Raw genomic sequence first — 22,624 nt, 5'->3', positions numbered from 1 at the left:
ATTTAAAATAACAAAAAAATTGAACCCACTCTCAAGGTGTTTATGTGTAAAAATGAAAACAGAGCTATGCTATTTACTAACCTATTCCCAAGGATCTAGGCTTAGGTGAGATGGGAAAATGTTCAATCTCTTAATTTTATAGAATAAGCACTTATAGTACTTAAAAGTCAACTGCAAGATGGACATGATGGATGGACACCTGTAATTCCAGCATTTAAGAGGCTGAGGCAGAAGGAGAACAAGTTAGAGGCCAGCCTGAGCTACAAAGTGAGACCCTGTTCACCCCAAAAAAGAATTGGCGATAACAATTCCACATGAGACAATGCTTAGACTATCTTTAGAATATCTGGTCCTGGCTAAAACCAGAAGATACAGAAACAGGAGATACCAGTAATTTGGAGTAAGATGTCAGGCAAAGGCCTAAGGCAATTCTTAAACTAAATGTCCATATAAATGCCTCCCTCTGCATTCATTTTTCATTCTCATATACCAACAACACCTGTGAAGAGCAAAATACAATAACCAAATTGGATTTTTAAAACTCTTTCCTTTTAAAACCAATTTGCTCTAATTATGAAAACAAAATTCTTAAATGAAACTTTTCCTAAATATAACACTAAGTGCTACAGTTTGATTTCTCTGGAGCTCTAAAGCTCATCTAAATTTACCACCAATTTTGAAGGAATGGTATTAAGTTGATCTGTTCTAGCATCTCTAACTGAACAATGAGCTTGTTAAATTGAAGACAAAATTATTTAAATTATGTCCAACTTTGAAAACAAAGACATATACTTCCTCATGCTGAAAGTGAAATTAAACTGAAGGAAACTCATAATACATACTTTAATAGGAATTTCATTTCATTATTTCTAAACCACTAGATTTCTCTACAACAAAGCAAAACTGTGCATCAACTTGCCTATGGACTCATTTATTCAAATAAATGTCCCATTCAATTGTTCAACAATCTTCAGATACTATCTTCACCAAGAAAACCTAAAGTTTTGTCCTCCTTATTCATGCCATTAAAACTCATTTAGGATCATTTTCTATTTATCATATTAAAGGGGAAAGTGATTTATCCAAATTATTACTCAAATAAAAAATGGGGTTGCCTTCCAATTTTATACACACACACACACACACACACACACACAGATTTTTAAAAAATCAGTGAGAGGTCTCTAGAAATCCTAAATAATGAAGGGAAAAACTAAACATAAAGAACAATGAAAATAAGCTCAATTAAAGGTTTTAGGTAAAAACTGAATACCCAATCATGTCCAAGGTTCAGCTGAATTTGCTATATTTCTTAGGAAAAAAAACATCAGAAATGACATCATAATCCCCAAGACACCACTTGATAAATTCATCTTTCATGTACGATTCATAATCTTATTTCTTTGAATGAATTGTAAGTACCTGCTACATGCCAGGTACTGGGTTAGGTGGGTACCAGTAATGACTAATATGGTATCCTTAGAAGTTTAAGTCTAATGGCGACAAGACACCAGTCAATAATCAGTATCAATAAAAATAAGACAGATGCTATGGTAGGAGAAGACAGTAAAATCCCTTAACTAGCCTAGGGTCAAGTAGAGTTAGGGAAAAAAACGTTTCAGAGAAATTAGTAAATACTCAAAATTATTTTCAGTAAGGATGAAAACAAAACAGAATGCAGTGGAAATATTAAGTACTCATGTATGTAAAAAGAAAAACGAGAACTGTTGCAACTATTCCAGGAATGGGTAAGGGGGGATAAAGGAGAATGATGGAGGGGGAGATATGATATATTGTAAGAACTTTTATAAATGTCACAATGTACCCCTAGTACAACAATAATATAATAAAAATAATAAATAAAATGCAAGTTCAAATGATGGTGAACCATAAGAAAACACCCAGATTGAAAATTCAACAGACTAACTACCCTATATTTACACCTTTTGGCCAGCTATATGTTTGCTCTATTTATATGCTATAATATTTTATTTTTAAAATATCACATCTATTTTTGTGAAAAGGATGATCAGTTCTTATACTTTTATACCATGGTAAGAAAATAATAACCTAAGAAGATAAATTCAAGCAGACCTTTTGTGTTTCCAGTTCAGACATCACTACCAACCTTGTTTCAATCAATTACATCTTTGGTATTTCTTCAATGTGAAACTGCAAGCAAGACCATTTGCCAAGAATTCCTCCCAGAAAACAAGTGGAAAAGGAGCTACACTTCAAAGAATTCTAAAGGAGACAGAACTTTGTAGGGGTGAACTGAACTACTTCCGAATCTCCCAAAGGGAATCCTTACTTGTGACCAACAATTCAGCTGCCTTTTGTACTAAAACAACCTTTAAATAGCTCTCCTTCTACTTATATCCCTTCTAAATTCACTATTGTTACTCATTATGAGTTGACCAATATTAGTCAGCACAAGTTGGTTAATCACCCTATTTTTTGAACCACCAACCACTCTACCCCTTTTCTGGTTTTCCTTTCCCTTCAATATTTTGCAACATTTGAGATGAGTAACTATACCCAAGAACTGCTGCTGGGCTTTTCTTGTTTGTTTGTGGTCTATACATACAGAGAGCAGCTCCCCATTAAAAAAAGGGGTGTTAATTCTTCATGGTCACATTGCTTCTGCGAAAAGGGGACATCTAGGTTTTAGGGAGTTACCTTCTGATTCAGAAGTTTATTCCACATGTTTTGTTTTGACCACTGTTTCTCAAACTTACACAAATATAGATGGCATAGTCAAATTCTTTGTCTCTTCATTCAAATAATAGGTGCTGTTCTTCATTCTTTCTTTTGACAAAAAAAGCCCTAATTTTTTTTTGGTGTAGTACCAGAATTTGAACTCAGGACTTTCATGCCCTGAAAAAGGCTACAGTTTAGTAGAGGATCTCTGTCAACCACAGGTAAGGAATGAAAACCGACCTTTCAAAAATGTCTGTCAATTAAAGCCCTGCAAAAAACCTCCAACTCATCTTTTCTTACTTGCCAAGACTTCCCCAGGGCTGAGAGCATAGCTCAAATGGCAGAGCACTCTAGCATGAGGCCCTGAGTTCAATTTTCAGTATGGCCAAAAAATAAGAAGACCCCCAAATCTGCCATCATAACATGCTTGCTACACTGAAAGAAAAGGCATCCTTACTGTGAGCTATCCACAGAGCCCATGAAGGCTCCCCTCCTCCCCTCTGTCTATCAGTCTTAAAGCAGATGTGTCCCCAGAAATGGAAAATTCCCCTACCACTGTGGCTGTCAACCCCTCCCTGCTCTCTGGGCTCACAGAACATTTAAATCCTCATCTTACCTGACCCATTTCTTCTCTTCCCAAGGAAACTGTTTGTACCTTTTAGAGACTTTCCTTAAGGTTAGCTGTTGTCCTCACAGCACCTGGCATTTGGATGCACACACTAAATATCTGCAAAGCTGAACTGCCTCCACCACCACCACCACCTTTTTTAAGGCAGGATATCACAGAGACCCAGAGGAAATTCTTGTCCTTACACATATTTAGGGTTCCTTTTACATCATTCAAAACAGCTTGGCATAGCAGGGATGTAACATGTAAAAAAATATGCAAGTAAGGCTTTCCCAGTGAACCACTAATAAAAACAAACATCAACATCTCCCCATTTTCTTAATGATCATAAAAATTGTGTCCTTCATAATACTAAGGTAATCTGCCATTTCAGAGGCTACGGAATTCCACATGGACAACCGGCAACAATGAATTGCCATGGAACTGTCTGTTGGGCTTTACAGAAATACTACATTCAATCAAGGGAGGGGTTTATTTGTAATGAAGTATTGTATAACAACAAGACAATTTCTGGGTGTGTTTTTTTGGGGAGTACTGGAGAGGGTTTGAACTCAGAGCCTCACACTTGACAGGCAGGTATTCTACCACTTGAGTTACTCCACCAGCCCTTTTATGTGTTGGCTATTTTCAAGATAGGGTCTCACGAACTATTTGCGCAGGCTGGCCTGGAACCACCATCCTCCTGATCTCTGCCTTCCAAGTAGCTAGGATTACAGGTGTGAGCTACCTGTGATCAGGTGAGTGAATTTCTTAAGGAAAAGAAAAATGGAAGAAAATGGCTGCTAATGTGCAAATGGCAGAAGCTAGAAGTCACTTTTTAGCTAGTCCTTCACATTTAGATCCTGAGAAAACCTTCACCAATTAATTGCTAGGCTTTCTCCTGAAAGGGGGGCGGTGAGTGGGCACCCATAGCCAGGAGTGTTAAGAAAATGAACCTGGGTTAGAGTAAACATGACCTTTCCAATATGTTAGTAATAGTGTATCATTCTCTACTACCTTACAAACTGTATTTCTGAAATAATTTAAAGAAATCTGTGACCAGCTAGCAGCTTAGTTTTGTAACACGGAAAGCAAAGTAAGGTTTTACAAAATTGGACAGAATGATAAAAATACAGCATTACAAAGAAAAAGAATGCTCACTTGAGACTTATGCATTAAATTATATGTAAATTTTACTTCAAAAGAAAAAATTTTAAAATAAATACTAAACTTACAAGGCAGAAGCATTTAGAGGAAAGTGGGCATTTTATTTTAATTTTTACTTTTGGTGCTGGAGGCCCCAAGCACACTAAGCACCTGCTCTACCACAGTGAGCTACACCCCAGGCTGGGAAAGTATTGCTTAAATGCATCAGAAAATAAGCTGGGTTAATGGATGGCTAGATGGACAACTAGATAGTTAGACATTTGATAAAGCAAGTATATTAAAATGCTAGTCCTCTAGGTAATAGGCATATCTGTGCTCATTATAAAATTCTTTTAGCTTTGCTGGAGACTGTCAGTGGGAAAAAAAACATGTAAACTTATTTTTAAAGTCATACACACATTCAAAAGGGTTTGATAAAAATTTCTTTAAACTGGGCATGGTGGCATACACCTATAATCCCAGCACTCAGGAGGCTGCTAGAGGAGGATCTCAAGTTTAAGGCCAGCCTGGGCTATGTAGCCAGACCTTGCCTCAAAAAAAAAAAAAACCTCTTTCAAATATTCTTCTGGGGCTAGTGGAGTGGCTCAAGTGGTAAGAATATCTGCCTAGCAAGCATGAGGCCCTGAGTTCAAACTCCAGAGCCACCAAAAATTAAAAAGAAAAAAACCTAAGTATTTCTTCTGGTACCCAAATTGGCATCACTGAACAAGGTACCATTGGCTTCCACCTGCATTCTTTTTTTTTTTTGCTTACCACAATGTACTTTTTTTTTCTTTTATTATTCATATGTGCATACAAGGCTTGGTTCATTTCTCCCCCCTGCCCCCATCCCCTCCCTTACCACCCACTCCACCCCCTCCCGCTCCCCCCCCCTCAATACCCAGCAGAAACTATTTTGCCCTTATCTCTAATTTTGTTGTAGAGAGAGTATAAGCAATTCTTAAAAGGACCCCTCACTTTGGGGAAAGATCATTCCAGGTGCTCATCTGACTCACGCCTGAGAATCAGATGACTATCCTGTCAATTGGCAGGGTTTAAGTGTATGCTTCTGCCCCAGCATTCTGTCCTTCCTAGCCTTCTGTCACATGAGGCAAGACTAAACCAGCTGCCACTGCCACAGAATGTTGCACCTAGTTTGAAGGCATACCATTCTCATATCCATAACTGAAGCATCCAAGGACATACGGTTGCCAGGAAGCCATGTTCTACAGCATATAAATATTTCCCCAGGCCCCTTAGGTGTGTCTGTCAGCTCTGGGCCCTTCTCAAAGCTTTTCTCCCCTCACCCACTCAGGGACACATGCCTTACTTTCCTAGGAGGACATCAAAGAAGACACACAGAAAGGCAAGGCATCTCCCTGCTCCAAGTCCAGGCAGGAAGGATGGAGGGAGGCCAGTGCTAGAGCAGAGACCACAGGACATGTAATCCCAACTCATAGATGGGTCTCAGCAACCTGTAGGGCACAGAAAAAGAGGGACTCCCACACCCTTGTTGCTTCCCATACTTTTCCCCAATCATAAAAGGGACAAAGAGGGGAAAAGGGCTCTTTCTCATAGTTTCTACCTGCCAAAGACAGGTAATCAAAGACATTGGGCACCTGTGGAACCAGAGACTCTAGCCACTATTCGAATCTAGCCTCCAGCCTATCACGTGGCCTCATCATTTTCCTCATAGGAAGCAATAGACTCAAGAAAAAAAGTGAAAGTAACACTGTGATTCTGATCCTTCCCTACCAAGTGTTCTTCCAAGTCAAACCTTTGCCGGCAATATGTCTCAGACCACAGAGCATACTGCTGGTGTGGTTTTGCTTGAGCCTGGGCTGCTTCAACTCTGAGTTTGGGCTGGAATCTATATAGATAATGATCTATGAGAAAAACTCACAGTGTCCAACGTGAAAACCCATTACAAACCCTAATGATCTCATAGGTCATCCATCCTTTCCTGGCCATAAGAGCCCCATTCCTGCCCTGCCCCCTCATTCCCCTTATCTTACCCCTCTAGACATTCTATTGAACCCCAGACAACTTCAGGAGAAAATGCTATTTACCATGCTTTCCAGCTAGCAGTTGAGCACGTGCCATCATGTGCCCCCTGAGGGATAGTCTAAGGAACTATAATTCTAAGAAGGAGCCCAATGGGGCATGTGGGGAGGGGGTTCTTGGAGGAGTGTGAACCTAAACCACTTATACTAGAATGTCAGCCGAGGAAATTCCATGTTTTGCAAGTATGAAAGTCTGATATTAAATAGTAAAAACAAAAATTCCATTTCTTAACATTAATGACTCAGATTTGGTTTTTCTGAGTTCTCTGTGGTTTGACTGTTTTACTTCCCAAGAAAAGCTTTCATGGGAACACTTTACAAAAAGACACAATACCTTCACAGATGAATGGAAAAGGAAAATGTGGTGTGTACACAGATACATAATGGAATAGTATTCAGCCTTAAAAACAAGGAAATCTTATCATCTGTGACAAAATGGATGAACCTGGAGGTTATTATGCTAAATAAAATAAGTCAGAGACACAAAAGGGCAAATACTGCAGGATTCCACTTATACTGAGCGTCTAAAGTAGTCAAACTCAGACACAGAAAGTAGAACGGTGGTTACTGGGGGCAGTGGGGAGGGGAAATGGGGAAGCTGTTCCAAGTATATACTTTCAGTCCTGCAAACTGAAAAAGTTCTAGAGATCCGTGGCATTACAATGTGAAAATAGTTAACACTGTTACACTGTATACTCAAAACGGTTAAGATGATAAATTTTATGTTATGGTGTTTTTGCCACAATTAAAGATAAATGCACCATCATTCTTTACTACAGATACTCTAAATCTCCAATCTGACATTTTGAAATTTAAAAATAAAACAAATATCTGGGCAATTTTTCTTCCTGAAAAAAATACCTCTAAAGTTAAATTGCTCTAAAGACTCAAAACAAGAAAAAAAGAGTAATTACAAAACACTTGCAACCATTACTCAGGACAAACTTTGTCATTTTAAGCATGCGTGACATTTTCATAGCAGGAAGCATCCAGACATTCTTCTTAAATGGTATGTGTGGTATGCTGAATTGGCTTCTAAATCAAATGAGGCTGCTGATATGTAGCCATTTAGCAAAAGAAAGATATATCACAAGACAGTGTTGGAGACTGAACACTGTGCCTATTATAACAAAAGCATCAAAATGAACCATTCATGCGTAGAGAGGAAGGCGTGTACAAGCATTACTAGCTATAGTTCAACTTTCTCAATGGCTCCAGCACTGGCTCCCTCTCGACTGAAGGTCTCTTTACTTTCTCATTACTCTAAACACTGATCCATCATCCATTCCTCTGAAATGTACAAGTTACTCTAAGGAAAGAACATTTGTAAGAACAATAAACTTAAGCTGACAGATCAAAAAGGCAGAGTAAACTTATTCACCCAGCCTTCCTTTCAAGAAAATACTAAACTCAAAGGAAACGGCACACTTTTTGAAGCTCATGATTCCAACTTTTCACTATAAAAAATATTATATAAGGGAATGAATTGGAATTCCCAAGAGTATTTCTCTTGTAACAGAAAAGTAATGAACATCTCTGTATCTTGGCCTTAGAGCTTTAAAAACAAGTACTATAGAACTAAACTTCCCTATAGCTCAAGACTCCTTGGCTTTTCAGATCTATGATTCAGAGGAACAATCTTCATTTGCATTTTGCCAGAAGCATTATTCAGGTATACGAAATCATGAACATGATGGAAAATATATTTGCTTAGTTTCTATGTGAATTGCATACTCCTCCATGTACTATTAGTTTATTGAAAAACAAAACAAAAAAGGTAAAAGTTTGTAAAATGCAAAAAGGCATGCCATGAATTTTCTTGCTTCTGAATTTGTACCTGGTGCCACTCTCACACATAGGGCACCACCCCAGAGGTATAGGAGATGAAAGACAAGCCTGTGAGACTTTTTCCTGTGCAAGCCCTCAGTGGAGACACTGGCCTAGCAAAGACTGCAGGAGATGCATGCCCAGGGATATGCTGGAAAGGGTTTGAGGAATAAAGGAGAAGAGATCAAACAGTACAAAACACTCATAAGCTCAAACTGAAATGAACATTCTCTCCATAGTCTCCAAATTCACCTGATGTTAAGCATACCAGGGGATGCAACTATGAAGTATCGAAGGCCTAACCCCACCCATCTCATCTCTCCTTATCCAAAGGCTTTCTCCTTGCTTATGCTTGTAGCCTATCTGTTCCCCTCTAGCCATAGAAGCTACTAATACATAAATGACCCTTGCCAGGGTACTTAACTTGTTTGGGGAGTCTGACATTCTCTTCCTCTTAGGGGTGTTGTTGTTTTAACAGAAAGTATCAAAGACATTCCATCAAGAAAGCACCAAACTGGGGATATTGCTCAGTGGTACAGCTCATGTTTAGCATGCAGAAGACCCTGGATTCCATCCCCAGCACCAGAGAAAAAAGAAGAAAGTGCCAAAAGGAGCACTGGGCACTCTGGAGGCTTGCAATAAACAAAGCCTGTCCAGCAGTCTTGATGCACTGGCAGTGGGATCCCTGTATATGCTGCTATCGAGGAGCCTCCCCTTGGGGCTAAAGCCATTATCTAATCAGGCAGAGTGGGCCAGAGGGTAACCTGACCAAGGGATCTGGAATCTTCAACCCAGCGGTTCAAATTTAGCACCAAAGTAGACAGCAGCATCTCCTCAAACCAGCCTTCTCTCATCCCCAGTCCCTGTCTAAATAAAGAACCCAAGAAGCACATTTCACAGCTCCTACATCTGGCCCCTCTGGCTTTCTAGTGACCCGACACCAGTACAGGGCCTCCTTAAAAACAGTTCCAGAATTAGAATCAGGGTCTATACCTAGAAGCTGCAAAGAGAAAAAGGATGCTCTACTTGTGTGTACTTTGGGACATTATTTAGATCTAAGTGGTCAGGAAGAGGCATACTGTACACATAAAAGTGACTGGAAAAATTAGGGACAATTCCTAAGTAAATAAAAGGAGAAGAATTGGTAGAGGTAATAATAATTCCCCATCAACTTGGAGAATTCACGGGTTATCTGGAAGAGGACTTACTTCTCTTTTATCTTTTTTTAATTTTTAAGTCTTTTAAACTGACAGATAAAAGTTGTATTTATCCTGTACAACATGATGCTTTGAAATAAACATACTGCAGAATGGTTAGATCTTTTTTAATTTAATTAAAAAATCCATTGTTTCACATAGCCATCACTTTTGTGGTGAGAACATTTAACACCCAATCTCTGCATTTTTCAAGAACATAGTGTCATCATTAACTATAGTCATCATGCAGTACAGTAGACTCCTGACCTTATTCATCTATTCCTCTTGTCTAACTATATCCTTTAATCAACATTGCCCAAGTTCCCCTTCCCCTTAGCCAATCAGCCTCAAGTAGCCACCATTCTCCTCTCCACTTCAATGAAGCCGACTGACTGTTCATGCCGGGTGAGTCAAGACTTACAGACACAATCTCCAAGACAAACTCTTAACTGTAGTAACCCACTCCAACCCATTTTCTCTTCCCTTCTTACCTGCCAAGAAGAACAAACCCCACCATGAGACAAATGAAAAAGACACAATGAGAAAAGAAGAACAAAGAAAATTATGGTCAAACCACAGATGACAGGGACAGACACTTTCAAGAGATGCACATGGAGGAAACCAACAGAAAGGAAGGAAGGCTGGGTGCTGGTAGTTCATGCTTGTAATCCTAGCTATTTGTGAGGCTGAGATTGGCAGGATCACAGTTTCAAGTCAGTCTGAGCAGCAAATAGTTCTTCTGATCCTCATCTTCAAAACAATTGGAATAAAATGGACTGGAAGTGTGGCTCAAGAAGTAGAGAGTGTGCTTTGCAAGCATGAAGCCCTAAGTTCAAGTCCCAGTTCCACCAAAAAAAAGGAAAGAAAAGACAAAAGAAAAACAAGAAATCAACATGGGTGAGGCTACATGAGGGACATGGACATATAGGTAACCTCCTCATCTTGAATAAAAAGAATAGCTGGACTATTTTATGGGCAATCCTACTTACCACATGCTCTTTCTCATGTTCTTCCACATGCAAAAGTGAAAAACAAAGACAAAAAAGGCATTCAGAATGAATTACAAAGGTCTGGGACAGGAAAAAGTATAGGAAGAAAGTAAGGGATTCAGTTTCCAAAGCCAGGTCATAATAATCCATGCGTCCCTATATTCATACCCTTACACAATTCACACACACATACATTAAAACTGGGTTAGCTATTAATTAAAAGCTTTTGATAGCATTAACTAAACAAATTCAGCAAAAATGACACTGTGCCAGTTCTGGGCCTATGTCTTAAGAAAGGCAGGCAGTTTCCATTTTTCTGGAAGACCTTTTGGGAACCCTGCTGGAGAGATCACATGGAGAAGTCATGTTGAGACCATTTGGAAAAAAGACAGTCTTAAGACTGAGATGCTACGTTATCCCTATTAAGATCAGCCTTCCCAGTTGTCCTCTTCAAGGGCATCAGATATGTAAGTAAAAGCTTCTTCCATACTTCTGATTGCAGCCTCAAGATAGATCCCAGCAAGACAAGCAGAAGAACCATCCAGCTGAGCCCCAGTCTATGCACAACAGCACAAGAAACAATAAAATGCTTATTGTTTTAAGCCACTAAATTTTGGAGTGGTTTGTATGCAATAAGAGGTAACTAGAACAAGAGAAGACAAAGGGTACATTAAAAATATTTAATGCTTTTAACTGGAGTACCAGTAATAGAGAAATGACACTATGAGCTAGAGACAATATGGAAAAAAATGGCTACAATTTTTCCAAAATTCATTAGACATATCCTCATACTCAAGAAATCCTAGTAACTTCAAAAAGGAAAACAAATAATCTGCCATATGTACACCACAGTAAAAGTACAAAAAACTAAAGACGCAAATAAAAATTTTAAAGTAGCCAGTGAAAAAAGGCAAATTACATTCAAAGGAACAACAGTTAGGCTGACAGATGACTTCCCAAAGACATTACTAAAGCCAGAAGTCAATAATATTTTCAAAGGGCTAAAAGAAGCTATCTGCTAACATAAAATTCTATAGTTGGCGAATAAATCCACAAAAAGAATGGAAGTGAGAAAGACACTTTCAGACTAATGAAAATTGGAAGAAATTGTGGCTAGCAGACACTAAAGGAAACAGTAAATGATGCTTGCCAAGCAGAACCAAATAAACCCCAATATGTTCAAAATATACATTCAAAATTTAATTAACATATCTAAGTAACCCATAGGTCAAAGGAGAAATCAATGAAATTTTAAAATATTATAAACTAAATAGCAAATTTGCTATGTATTAAACTTGTGGGATAGAGCCAAAGCCATTTAGAATAACAAATACATGTTACAAAATGAAAACTAAAAAGCTAAGTACATCCCAAGGCAGTAAGAGAAAAATAAACCCAAAGAGAATATAAAGAAGGAAATATTAGTAACATAGAAATGCAAGACAAAACAGAGATGATCACAAAGGCATTATTAGATATTTAAGGTTAATAAAATATGCCAAACCTTTGGTGAATCAGTGACATAACTGCACATTGTAAAGATAATTAAAGAGCATATTCAATCAATCTTATACCAAAAAAGTTTAAACTTTTGAACAAAATGGAAACATTTTTCAAAATAGTACAACTGAAACAAAACTGTCATAAGACATATAAACCATAAATAGTTCTATAAGAAACTCAATCAGTAATTTAAAACTTTCCCATAGCAAAAATAAACTGTGTGCCCAGATGGCTTCACTGACAAGTCCTAGCATAAATTTAAGGAAACTAACATTTCACACAAAAAGTTAAGGATAAATTATACAAATGCTGCCAGAACAGAAGCAAAGTGTACCTTCCCCGGCTTGGAGTTTAGAATGAGTCAAAAAAAAAAATGAAAACTGTACAAGAACTAAAAACCAATCTTAAGATTAAAACTAAAGACCAATCTTATTTATGATCATTGATACAAAAAACTAACAGAAATTACTAACATATCCAATCCACATTGTTTAAAAAGGATAATACACCCTGATAAAAACTGGATTTAAGTCAGGAATCTATGCCTACTTTAAAATTTTTAAGTCAATATAACGTACCATATTAACACACTTAAGAAAGAAAATCACATACCTCAACTGATGTATAAAAAGTGACACCTATCGATTGATTTTCTTTTAAATGTAAGCAATCAGAGCTGGGGATGTAGCTCAGTGGTAAACACTGGCTAGCAGGGGTTCATCCTTGGCACCACAAAAAATAAAAAAGAAAAAGAAAAATGTAAGCAATCAGAGGTTTGAAACCTCATACTCTGAAAAAACACAAATACCAAAAACCTATAACACATGCCTTATACTTAATAGCAAACCATTAAAAGAATTCCCTTTTAAAAAAAGGAAATGGCCCTGGATGCCTATTTCCTTTACTTAATACTGTACTAAATATCCTGGCCATTGCAGTAAGGCAAGAAAAAAAATAGGAGGAAAAAAAATCATCAACAGATGAGAAGATTATGTTCTCAGAAAAAAAATCGAAAGTATCGTTATTATAACAATTTTAAAGGATTTACCAAGTCTGCTGATAGAACATCAAAATTGCACACCTAAGGTCAGGTATAGTAGCCCATGCCTATAATCCCACCTACTCAAGAGGCAGAAACAGGAGGATTGCAGTCCCTAGCCAGAGCAAAAGCATGAAACCCTACCTAAAACACACACTAAAGAGCAAAAGGACTGCAGGTATGGCTCAAGTGTAAGTCCTAAGTTCAGTTCCCAGTACAGCCAAAAAAAAAAACTGCACACCTGTAATCTTGTAATCCCAGTTGTAGGATCACAAGTTTGAGGCCAGCCTGGGCTACATGTCTAATTCAAAGCTAGATTGAGCTAAAAGAATTTATGTTTGTATATTAGCAATGTCAGATATTAAATTTAAAAGACATACCATTTCTGCAATATCAAAAAGAAACAAATACTTGGAATAAATCAACAAAATATGTGTAAGACATTACTGATATAAAAGCATATACTAAATTAATTTTTGCCTGTTGCTCAACAATTGGAAATCTAGAGGTATTTAGGTAATGAAGTAAAAACAAAATAAGGCTGGCATGGTGGTACCCACCTATAATCCCAATACTTGGGAGGCTGAGACAGGAAGATCCCACATTCAATGCCAGCCTGTGATACAAAGCAAGATCACGTATCTCTAAACAAACAAATTTTTAAAAAGATTCTAAAAATTCCCAAAGAAGCAACTACAAAATAGGGAGAGAAATCCATACGGTAACTGAATCTTTAAGACACAAAGATAACTAATGTTGAACAAAAACTTTGAGGAAAATACCTTTAGTAAGGCCTTTTTTTTCCAGTTAGAAGGAATAAATTCTAGTGCTTCTATTGCACAGCCTGGTAACTGTACGCAACAACAATACACTGTATATTCAAAATAGCTAGAAGAGAAAATTTATTTATTTGATACAGGGTCTTGCTATACAGTCTGGCCTGGCCTGGAACATGCAATCCTTCTGTCTCAGGCTCCCAGGTGTGAGTGCTGGAATTGTAAGGATTACAGATGTACATAACTGTCCCCCCACCCCTCTACTGGAAGAGAAAAATTTAGAATGTTCTTACCACGAAGAAATGACAAATTTTTATAGTGATGGATATATGAATCACCCTGATTTAATCCTTATGCAAAGTATACATGATTCAGAATATATTATACTCAATAAACACATATAATTATTGTCAGTCAAAAATCAAACTTAAGAAATGAAAAAATAGATAAATAAAACAAAAGGACTAACAAAGAGACAGTCTCCCGACTAAGACAGCAAAGACATGGGTTTTAGAGACAAAAAACTTGGACTTCAATTTTAGTTCCACCACTTTCTCACACTGCAGTCTTGGGAGAGTTTTAGCTAAGTCTAGTTTCCCACTGCAAAATGAGAATTCCACTTTAACTTATGAGGATAAGAGAGGACATATTCTAAAGTGTCTTGCCACAGTAAGACACAGTAAATGCAAACTGCTTTTGTAAATTATCACCGCTGTAAGTAGAAGGTGGGCACCTTCCCATTTGTATTAAGTTTACAGTCTTGAACTGACATACAAAGTTCCGAGCAAAGGTATTACCAGGCACTTAGTTAATAAAAATTGATCACCAGGAACAATACTACTTGAAATCATTAAAAGGTGACAAGTTCTACAGAACCCTCAATGAATTACATTTAACACATTCAATAAATAAGTGATTTTCCTAGGCTGTTCCAATAGCTCCTTTCCGAAAAGAATTACAAGAGCCCCTTTTACATTCATATGTAAGAGGACCACAGTATAACTTTTACATTAAAAAAGAAAAAACAAAGAACCAGGTGCAGTGGTACACACCTGTAGTTCCAGTACTCTGGAGGCTGAGGCAGGAAGACTACAAATTCCAGGCCAATCTGGGCTACATAGAGAGACCCTGTCTCAAAAACAAACAAAACATTAAGACATATGTGGGAGCTGAGGGTGTACCTCAGTGGTAGAGCACATGCTTTGCATTTGTGAGGCTCTAGGTTCCATCCCTAACACCAAAATAAATAAATTAAAAAAGAGAGAGAGAGAGAGAGAAAGAAAAGGAAGAGATATCACCCATCTACAATGACCACTGAATTCATATTAATCCAAATGTGTTCAAACACCTTTAGCACATTAGCACTAGCTCTCAATTCTCCTGGGCCATCTTAGTCCTATATACTTATAGCACAAGTGACCAAAGAGCATGGAGGATCCATTCAATGTTTAGTGTGGTAAGATGGGAAAAGAATGTGTCTAAGATTCTCACAAATCTGCCTTCAAAACCTGGCTCTAATTAAGCCTCAGTGTCCGAAACTGCCCAACTGGAATAAAACCAACCTCACAATTGTTTTATGGCAAGTCTTCACTTCAAGATGGTGGGGCCATCCTTCTCAGACACTCTACCTCACCAGAACAAGCCTACTTCCTCACACAGGTGATTCCTTGCTAAGTGTTTCATCCGGGCAGCCAATACAGCCATGAATGAGCCACCTCCTATAGTATATGGATTATAATCCCAGGAACTCAGACCTGGAGAGGAACCTGAAACTAAAACTTTACAGATCCTCCACTCACAACCTGCTGCATCACTTTCCAGATCATCAGTATAAGGTGACTAACTGTCAAGGATTTGATCAGTGCAAAGAATACAGGATTTTTAAATTCAAATACAAATCCATTTCAGGTTGGACATTCCAAGGGTAAACATTTCATCATTATTAGCAAGTATGCATAACTGTCCAGCCAGAACAGCACTGCTTCCTCAGTTAATTCTGACTCAAGTCACTCATTCAACTCTCCTGCACTACGGCTTTCAAATCTAATGCTGAGAATTTCAGCAATCAAACTGGAAATTGGTTTCATAACTATAATCAAGTTTTCAATTTTCCAATTTTTTTCCCACCTACATGGTAGCTAGGTATCCTAGAGCAGGGATTGGCCAACTTTCTCTGTAAAGGGTCAGAAGTATTTTTGGCTTAGCTGGCCACCAGGTCCCTGTTGCAACTACTCATCTCTGCCCTTGAAGCACAAAAGCAGTCAGAGACAATACACAAAAGAATGACTATGGCTGTTTTTCAATAAACCTTTATTTACAGGGCTAGAGGCATAGTTTAAGTGCTAGAGTGCTTGCCTAGTGCAAAGGGAGGCCCTGGGTACTATCCCTGGTACTGCAAAAATATAAATAAATAAATAAATAAATAAAATGAACCCTTATTTAGAAAAACAAGCATTAAGTCCAGATTCAGCCCCACTCAAGTGCCTTAGTTTGCCTGCTGCTCCCCTACAGCAGTGTAGAGACTACATTTTAAATAGAAAGTCTAGAAGACGGACTTTCATTCCTGACTGCTTATTATGATAGGACACATTAAACATGCTTACACATACATGTACATGTATATGCACACATGTGCACCTACCCCCCACACACAAAGGCCTATGCCACCTTGGATCAACTTAATCAGAAATTCAACACAGCACAGAGGCATCTATATTTTATAAAAACACCTCATTGTGATCCTAATTGTACAGCTAGGCTTGAGACTAGCACATTAGAAGATGTTAAAGAAACACTGAGGACTGGAAATGTAGCTCAGTGGCAGAGTACTTGCTTAGCATGCATGCGTGAGGCCCTAGGTTTAATCCCCAACTCTGTAAAAAAAGAAATATAATTTTCAGTACTTTGTAATCAAGATTGCTTTAATAATGTGGTCTTTTTTCCTATCCTACTAAAAAGAAAATGAAAACTCAAGTGAAGGGCAACCCAAGAGATTTGCACTGTTATTTAAAGAATTTCATGATCAGGAGTTATTTGATATAAAAGAATTAAAGAAGACATCCAATTAACTTCTCTAGAACACTGTATTTCATTTGAAGAGTATATTAGGGAATTGTCATGCTAGAAAAAGAAATGGAACTCAGGGCTTTGCAATTTCTCTTGTGATTTTTTCCAAACTTAACAGTGCATTAGAAAGTCACTCAAAACTGGAAGTGGTGGCATATGCCTATAATCCTAGAACTTAGGAGGCCAAGGCAGGAGAATCACAAGTTCTAGGCCAGCCTAGGCTACATAGTGATACCCCAGCTTAAAAAAAGCACTCAAAAATGTAACATTTTAAATTACTTCATATCATAAAGAAACATATCCCTAATAAAAAATGCAGTACCAGAAGTATGACTTTTGTTTTTCTGTATTCTCCATTTTATATAAAAATTATTTTTACCAAGCTCCAGGACTTCTTACTTTATTTCCCAATGTTTCCTACGGAAAATAAGTTGTTACTATAACAATATTTTTCCATCCTGATATTATTTCCCACTCGTTTATTCTAGGGTTTTCTTGCACGTAGCAACCACACAAATCTGTTACAAAGCTGCTCACAGCATTAGGATCCTTGGTAACATCTAGGGATGAATATATCTTAAAAGTATGGGAACATTTAGCTGAATACCATCGTTTCAAACGTCTCCAAAGTGCTATTTATGTTCTATGTATCCCAGATCTGTCAATTCTTATGAATAATACATCTCTCTTTATTCTCATTCAGGCAGACTAGGGGAAGCTATAGCAGAGTAAATTGGCTCACAAGTTTATTATTATTACTGGATATTGAAGCTAAAACATTAATTCCCTGTATGTATAGCTAAACAACTGATCATCTATACTTTTAGATCCTGACAATAGGTGCAAATAAATGGTAGAATTCTTACTAGGATTTTGAAACTATCTGACAGTCTAACAGCTAGTTTTAGCTGTTACTATCACAGCTATTTGAACCAATGGACTATTGGTAGATTGCTGTGCTTTATCACCATACTTTATCTACAAATACATGGAAATTAACACAACGGATGTGACTCTTTGAGTATAGGTTCCCCTAATTCTTGACTAATTCATAAGTGAATTAGTCACTTTTCTAAATTTCAAATACAGAAAGTGCTCATCATAAAGGAAGAATTATAGTCCCTTCTCTTAACCTTTCAGTAATGAGGCTTACCAGAAATGAAAATTATTCATACATATGGATACATACACATACTATTTAAAATCACATAAAACCATATAGAACAAAGTATGAAGTACAATAAATGAACTAGTATGTAACTTAAGACTAAATGCCCCCAAAACCCTAATGAGCTACTTCTTTATTCTTGTTTTAATGCTTACTCTGGAGCCTACTGAAAATGGAAGGTGGAAAGTAAAGTTGATGGTCCAAGTTGTATCCATCAGCATGTTGCGCCAGTCTAATGATCCATGATCTCTTAGGTATATGATGGGGTTTCTCACTCTGAGCAGGGTTTGCGATGAGTCACCCTATAACAGATTCAATTTCCTGGATGAGGAGTCTGTGAAGGGCTTACAGTCTACCACAAGGCGGCACCCCAGGGAAGGAAGTGCCTAAGGTTGGAGAGTTCCCAGAGAAAATACTCATTGGGCTGTCTCCGGGAGCAGCATGCATCCACAAGATATATAAAAATATATACTGGGAAAGGGTGTGGCTGAGTAGTAGAGGACAGGCTTAGAATAAGCAAGGTCCTGGGTTCAATTCCCAGCACACACATACACACACACTGAAAAAAATACAGTTTGTGGATGAAACACTGCACTTGTGTGGTAAAGTATCTGGTAAAGTACCTCCAGTAATTCTTTTTTTTTTCCTTTGGCAATACAGGGGTTTGGACTCAGGGCCCCACATTTGCTAGGCAGGTACTCTACCACTTGAACTACTCTGCCAGCCCATTACTTTGAAAAGGTATTCCAACAGTTTAGAATCTGGATTAAACCTTCTAGGAGTCTCTCAGGAGTTCAGTCCTTGGTTTTTTGAGACAGGATCTCACTATGCAGCCCAATAAGGCCTTGAACTATCCATCCTCAGTCCTCCTGCCTTTGCTTCCTTCCTGCCTCCCTCACGCCTAACTCCTGCCAAAATTACAGACGTGAGCCACTATGCCTGTTAACTATACCTATTTTTACATACAGTATATATTTTTTAAGCTTTTTTAAAAATTTAGGTATTATTGATTTATTCATTACAGTCATATTAAAAGGCAAATAACAGATCGAGACATGGTGGCACCACCTATATGTAGGGGAGTTTTTAGCCTCGGTTACTTAGCCAGACTCATCTCACAAAAAAATGGCAAGCAGTAATTCAAAATGAAAACTTTAGTAGACAACATGCTTAGTATGTACAAAACCATGGGTTCAAATTCCAGTACCAAAAAGAAAAAAAATTCCTTTCAAAACATCATTTCATAAGGACTCTCTATACCAATGTTAAGACTTTCCTGGGGATGCTGTTAAAATGCAGAATCTTACTCAGTAGATATGAGGTGGGGCCCAAGGTGCTGCAGCAAGCTCCAGGGTGATTTGGCACTGATGGTCCTCTAAACCACACTTTACTAACAGATTTTGTAATAATCATCTGAGATACAGTTTGAATGTTGTATGACCCTCCAAAAACTGTGCTGAGACTTAACCTCCAATGCAACGGTATTAAGGGGTAGAAACTTTGGGCTGAGAGTGTGGCTCAAGTGGTAGAGTTCCTGCCTAACAAGCACGAGGCACTGAGTACAAACCCCAGTACCACTAAAAAAGAAAAAAAAAGAGGTAGAACCTTTGGAGGTGACTAGGTCATGAAGGCTCTGCCTTCATGAATGGGATTTGTGCTCTTATAAAAGGGCTTGAGCGAGATTGCTTGGCCCTTTATGCCCTTCTGCCATGTAGGGATGCAAAGACAAGATGCCATCTATGGAGCAGAGAGTAAGCCCTCACCGGACAATGAATCTGTTGGCTCCTTGATCTTGGACTTCTGTAAATTTCTGTTACATTTATAACAAATTATCGAGTCAAGGTATTTTCTCATAGAAGCCCTTATAATGCAGGGCCAGGACTTATGAATTTGCTCCTCAGTAATTATTGTGCACTTTAAAGATCTGGTCTAAAAATATAAGCTTGGTGATAGAACACTTGCCTAGCATGCACAAAGCCGTGAATATGATCCCCAGCACAGAAAAAAAATAAAACTTTTAAAGGATTTAAAGAGTTTAATTCATGAATTTAGCCTAATTTTCTTTAATGACTAGAAAAACCCACAGTGTTGCATACATTGAGTTAAAACCCAAGAAAAGTCAAGTTCCACAGAAACAGCACTACCAAAGTAGCACATTTAGTACCATGGCAAATTTATATCTTTAGAGGGAACTAGCATTTGCTGTTGTAAGTCGGGAAATGTGTATCATGCTTTCCATAGATCATTTCTTTTAATCCTTCTATTTCAGAGGCAGCACCTGAAGACAAAGCCCCTTGCCCAAGGTCAAAATTAAAATTCAAAAATCTACCAGCCTGAGCCAAATGTGGTGGTACATGCCTGTAGTCCCAGCTACTCAAGAGGCTGAGGAAGGAGATCTCTTTAGCCCAGGAGTTTGCGGCCAGTCTGGGGAACACAGTAAGACTCTGTCTCAAAAACTAAACAAAAAGTCCGACCAGCTTGTCTATACCTTCTATTCTTTTTTATTTATATTTTTATGTTCTACTTTTGACCATCTCACCTCCATCCCCAAATAGTAGATGGGATTATTATTCCCAATTATTCCTCCCTCCCTACAATTGGATTATATAACTCTATCTATTATCATGGGGGGAAATGTCTATTTCCACATCATTGACTTTGGATTTGACATTGACCCCCATGACACACTCTGACCTATGAAACTGAGCAAGTCTGATGCTGACCACCCTCCAAGCAGAGTTTTTAACTGTGTTGCCTGCTTTGGATTGGGCCTTCTTCTTTCCCTTCCTCTCCAACAAATGGCACATCCAAAATAAGAACTGTTTTTCTTTCAATAAAAAAAAAAAACTTAGAAACAACCTGTAGTCTGTTAAAGATAATTACAAAGACACATAATGACATGACATTATATACATAATACATAATATAAAATGAAAAAAGCAGAATATGATTACTGCTATGAGAAAGTACAACATACATATACACAGAAGAAAAGACTGAAATATATGCCAAAATATAATCAAGATTTTGTTGGAATTACCATTATTAATTTTTTTCCTCTTCTCTAAGTGTGTTAGTGTCATACTGCTTTAATAATATACAAATTCATCTTCAACTTCCAAATTCAAAGGAAGACTTCGTAAAACATTGCTTTAGAGAGTATAAACCACAAGTCTGTCTTTGCAGAAGTGCAAATACCACTCCTCAGAATTTTGCTCTTTATTGTGCAATAAAACCTCAGGGTCATCAGTTACTAGCAACATGACCTTGTGTAAGTTAACCACTCTGCACATTTCCTCATCCATAAAAGGATTTAATAACTACTTCTTGGCCTATTTAGCACATTAAATAAGGTCATATATATATATATATATATATATATATATATATATATATATATATAAAGCACCTGACTCAGTGAAAGATCCTTTCTTTCATTACAGCCCATATCACAGAAAAACAGAAAACAGATGCAATTATATACTTTATGGACAGGACTACATCAATAAGGCATTACCTAGAGATAATATTCAATGCAATTTAAGATCCTCAGCAGTGTTAAGACTCAGCAATAGGGACTGCTCTGGCACAGACTACTTTAAGGACCCTGGTGATTACATTGGGCCCACCTTGGTAATCTAGGAAGTAGAAACCTTAATTCCATCCGAAAACCTCAATTCCCCCTCATCACGTAACATATTCACAGGTTCCAAGGATTGGGACATAAACATCTGTGCAAAGACATCATTCAGCCTACCATACTATGGTATTCATATAAAATAATTCAGTACTTAGAATTTGACTGATACCCTAGATTCTCACAACTCGGATCTTCCCTATGGCTGTTCAACCAACATTAGGTATCTTGAAGAAAAGTACCTATTGGCTGGAGATGTGGCTCAAGTGCAAGCATAAGGCCCTGAGTTTAAACCCCAGTACCACCAAAAAAAAGCACCTATTGCAGCCAGGTGTAGTGGCACATGCCTGTAATCTTGGGTCGGTAATTCCAGCACTAGGGAGGCTGAGGCAAGATGACTCCAAGTTCCAGGCCAGCCTGGGATACACGGTGAGTGGAGTATGAGCACTGAAATCAGGGTTGTTAGAGGGACCTTCAAAGTTTGTAGAGCTACAGGTGAAGTTTGTAGTAGAAGCTTCCCTAAAGACCATGTTTGGGCTGGGCTAATGTTTATAGATGATAAGCAATGGTGATGGGCTGAAAGCACAAGAGTCTGTATGATTTGAAGATGTGAGCAAACAGCCTGCCATGCTGACAAGCACAGAGGGAGGTAGAGTGGGGAGGTGACCACAGGTTGTCACTGAATTCCACTAGAGAACAGTGTCATGGGGGTGGGGGTATCCCCCTCTAGGGCTCACAGATAGATGCCTGCTAATGTGTATGAGGCCCTGGTTTCAATCCCCAGAATCACAAAAATCTACATGGGGAAGAAGCCAACCTAGATCCTGAGAAATCACAGAGGCTAAAGAAGCAAAAGGTGCCCAGAAACCAGGGAGTGAGGTAAAGGAAAGACAGATGCCATTAAGTA

General features: G+C 38.0%; 1 long non-coding RNA gene across 13 annotated transcripts in view; it reads right to left on the bottom strand.

The window, feature by feature from the left end:
- Nucleotides 1-22,624, bottom strand: part of LOC141419780 (uncharacterized) — an 89,311-nt gene that overhangs the window by 51,307 nt on the left and 15,380 nt on the right. For 7 of the 13 annotated variants that reach the window (XR_012444503.1, XR_012444501.1, XR_012444504.1 and 4 more), the window contains one exon: nucleotides 10,529-18,382. The exons of 2 other annotated variants lie outside the window; for them this stretch is intronic. This is a non-coding gene — a long non-coding RNA (uncharacterized lncRNA). The remainder of the gene's footprint in view (nucleotides 1-10,528; nucleotides 18,383-22,624) is intronic. 4 more of the 13 variants (XR_012444512.1, XR_012444505.1, XR_012444506.1 and 1 more) reach the window with 3 other exon arrangements.

Source organism: Castor canadensis, chromosome X (assembly GCF_047511655.1).
Source record: "Castor canadensis chromosome X, mCasCan1.hap1v2, whole genome shotgun sequence".
In the NCBI taxonomy this organism is placed as follows: Eukaryota; Metazoa; Chordata; class Mammalia; order Rodentia; family Castoridae; genus Castor; species Castor canadensis.
This window is presented reverse-complemented; position numbering and strand designations above follow the sequence as displayed.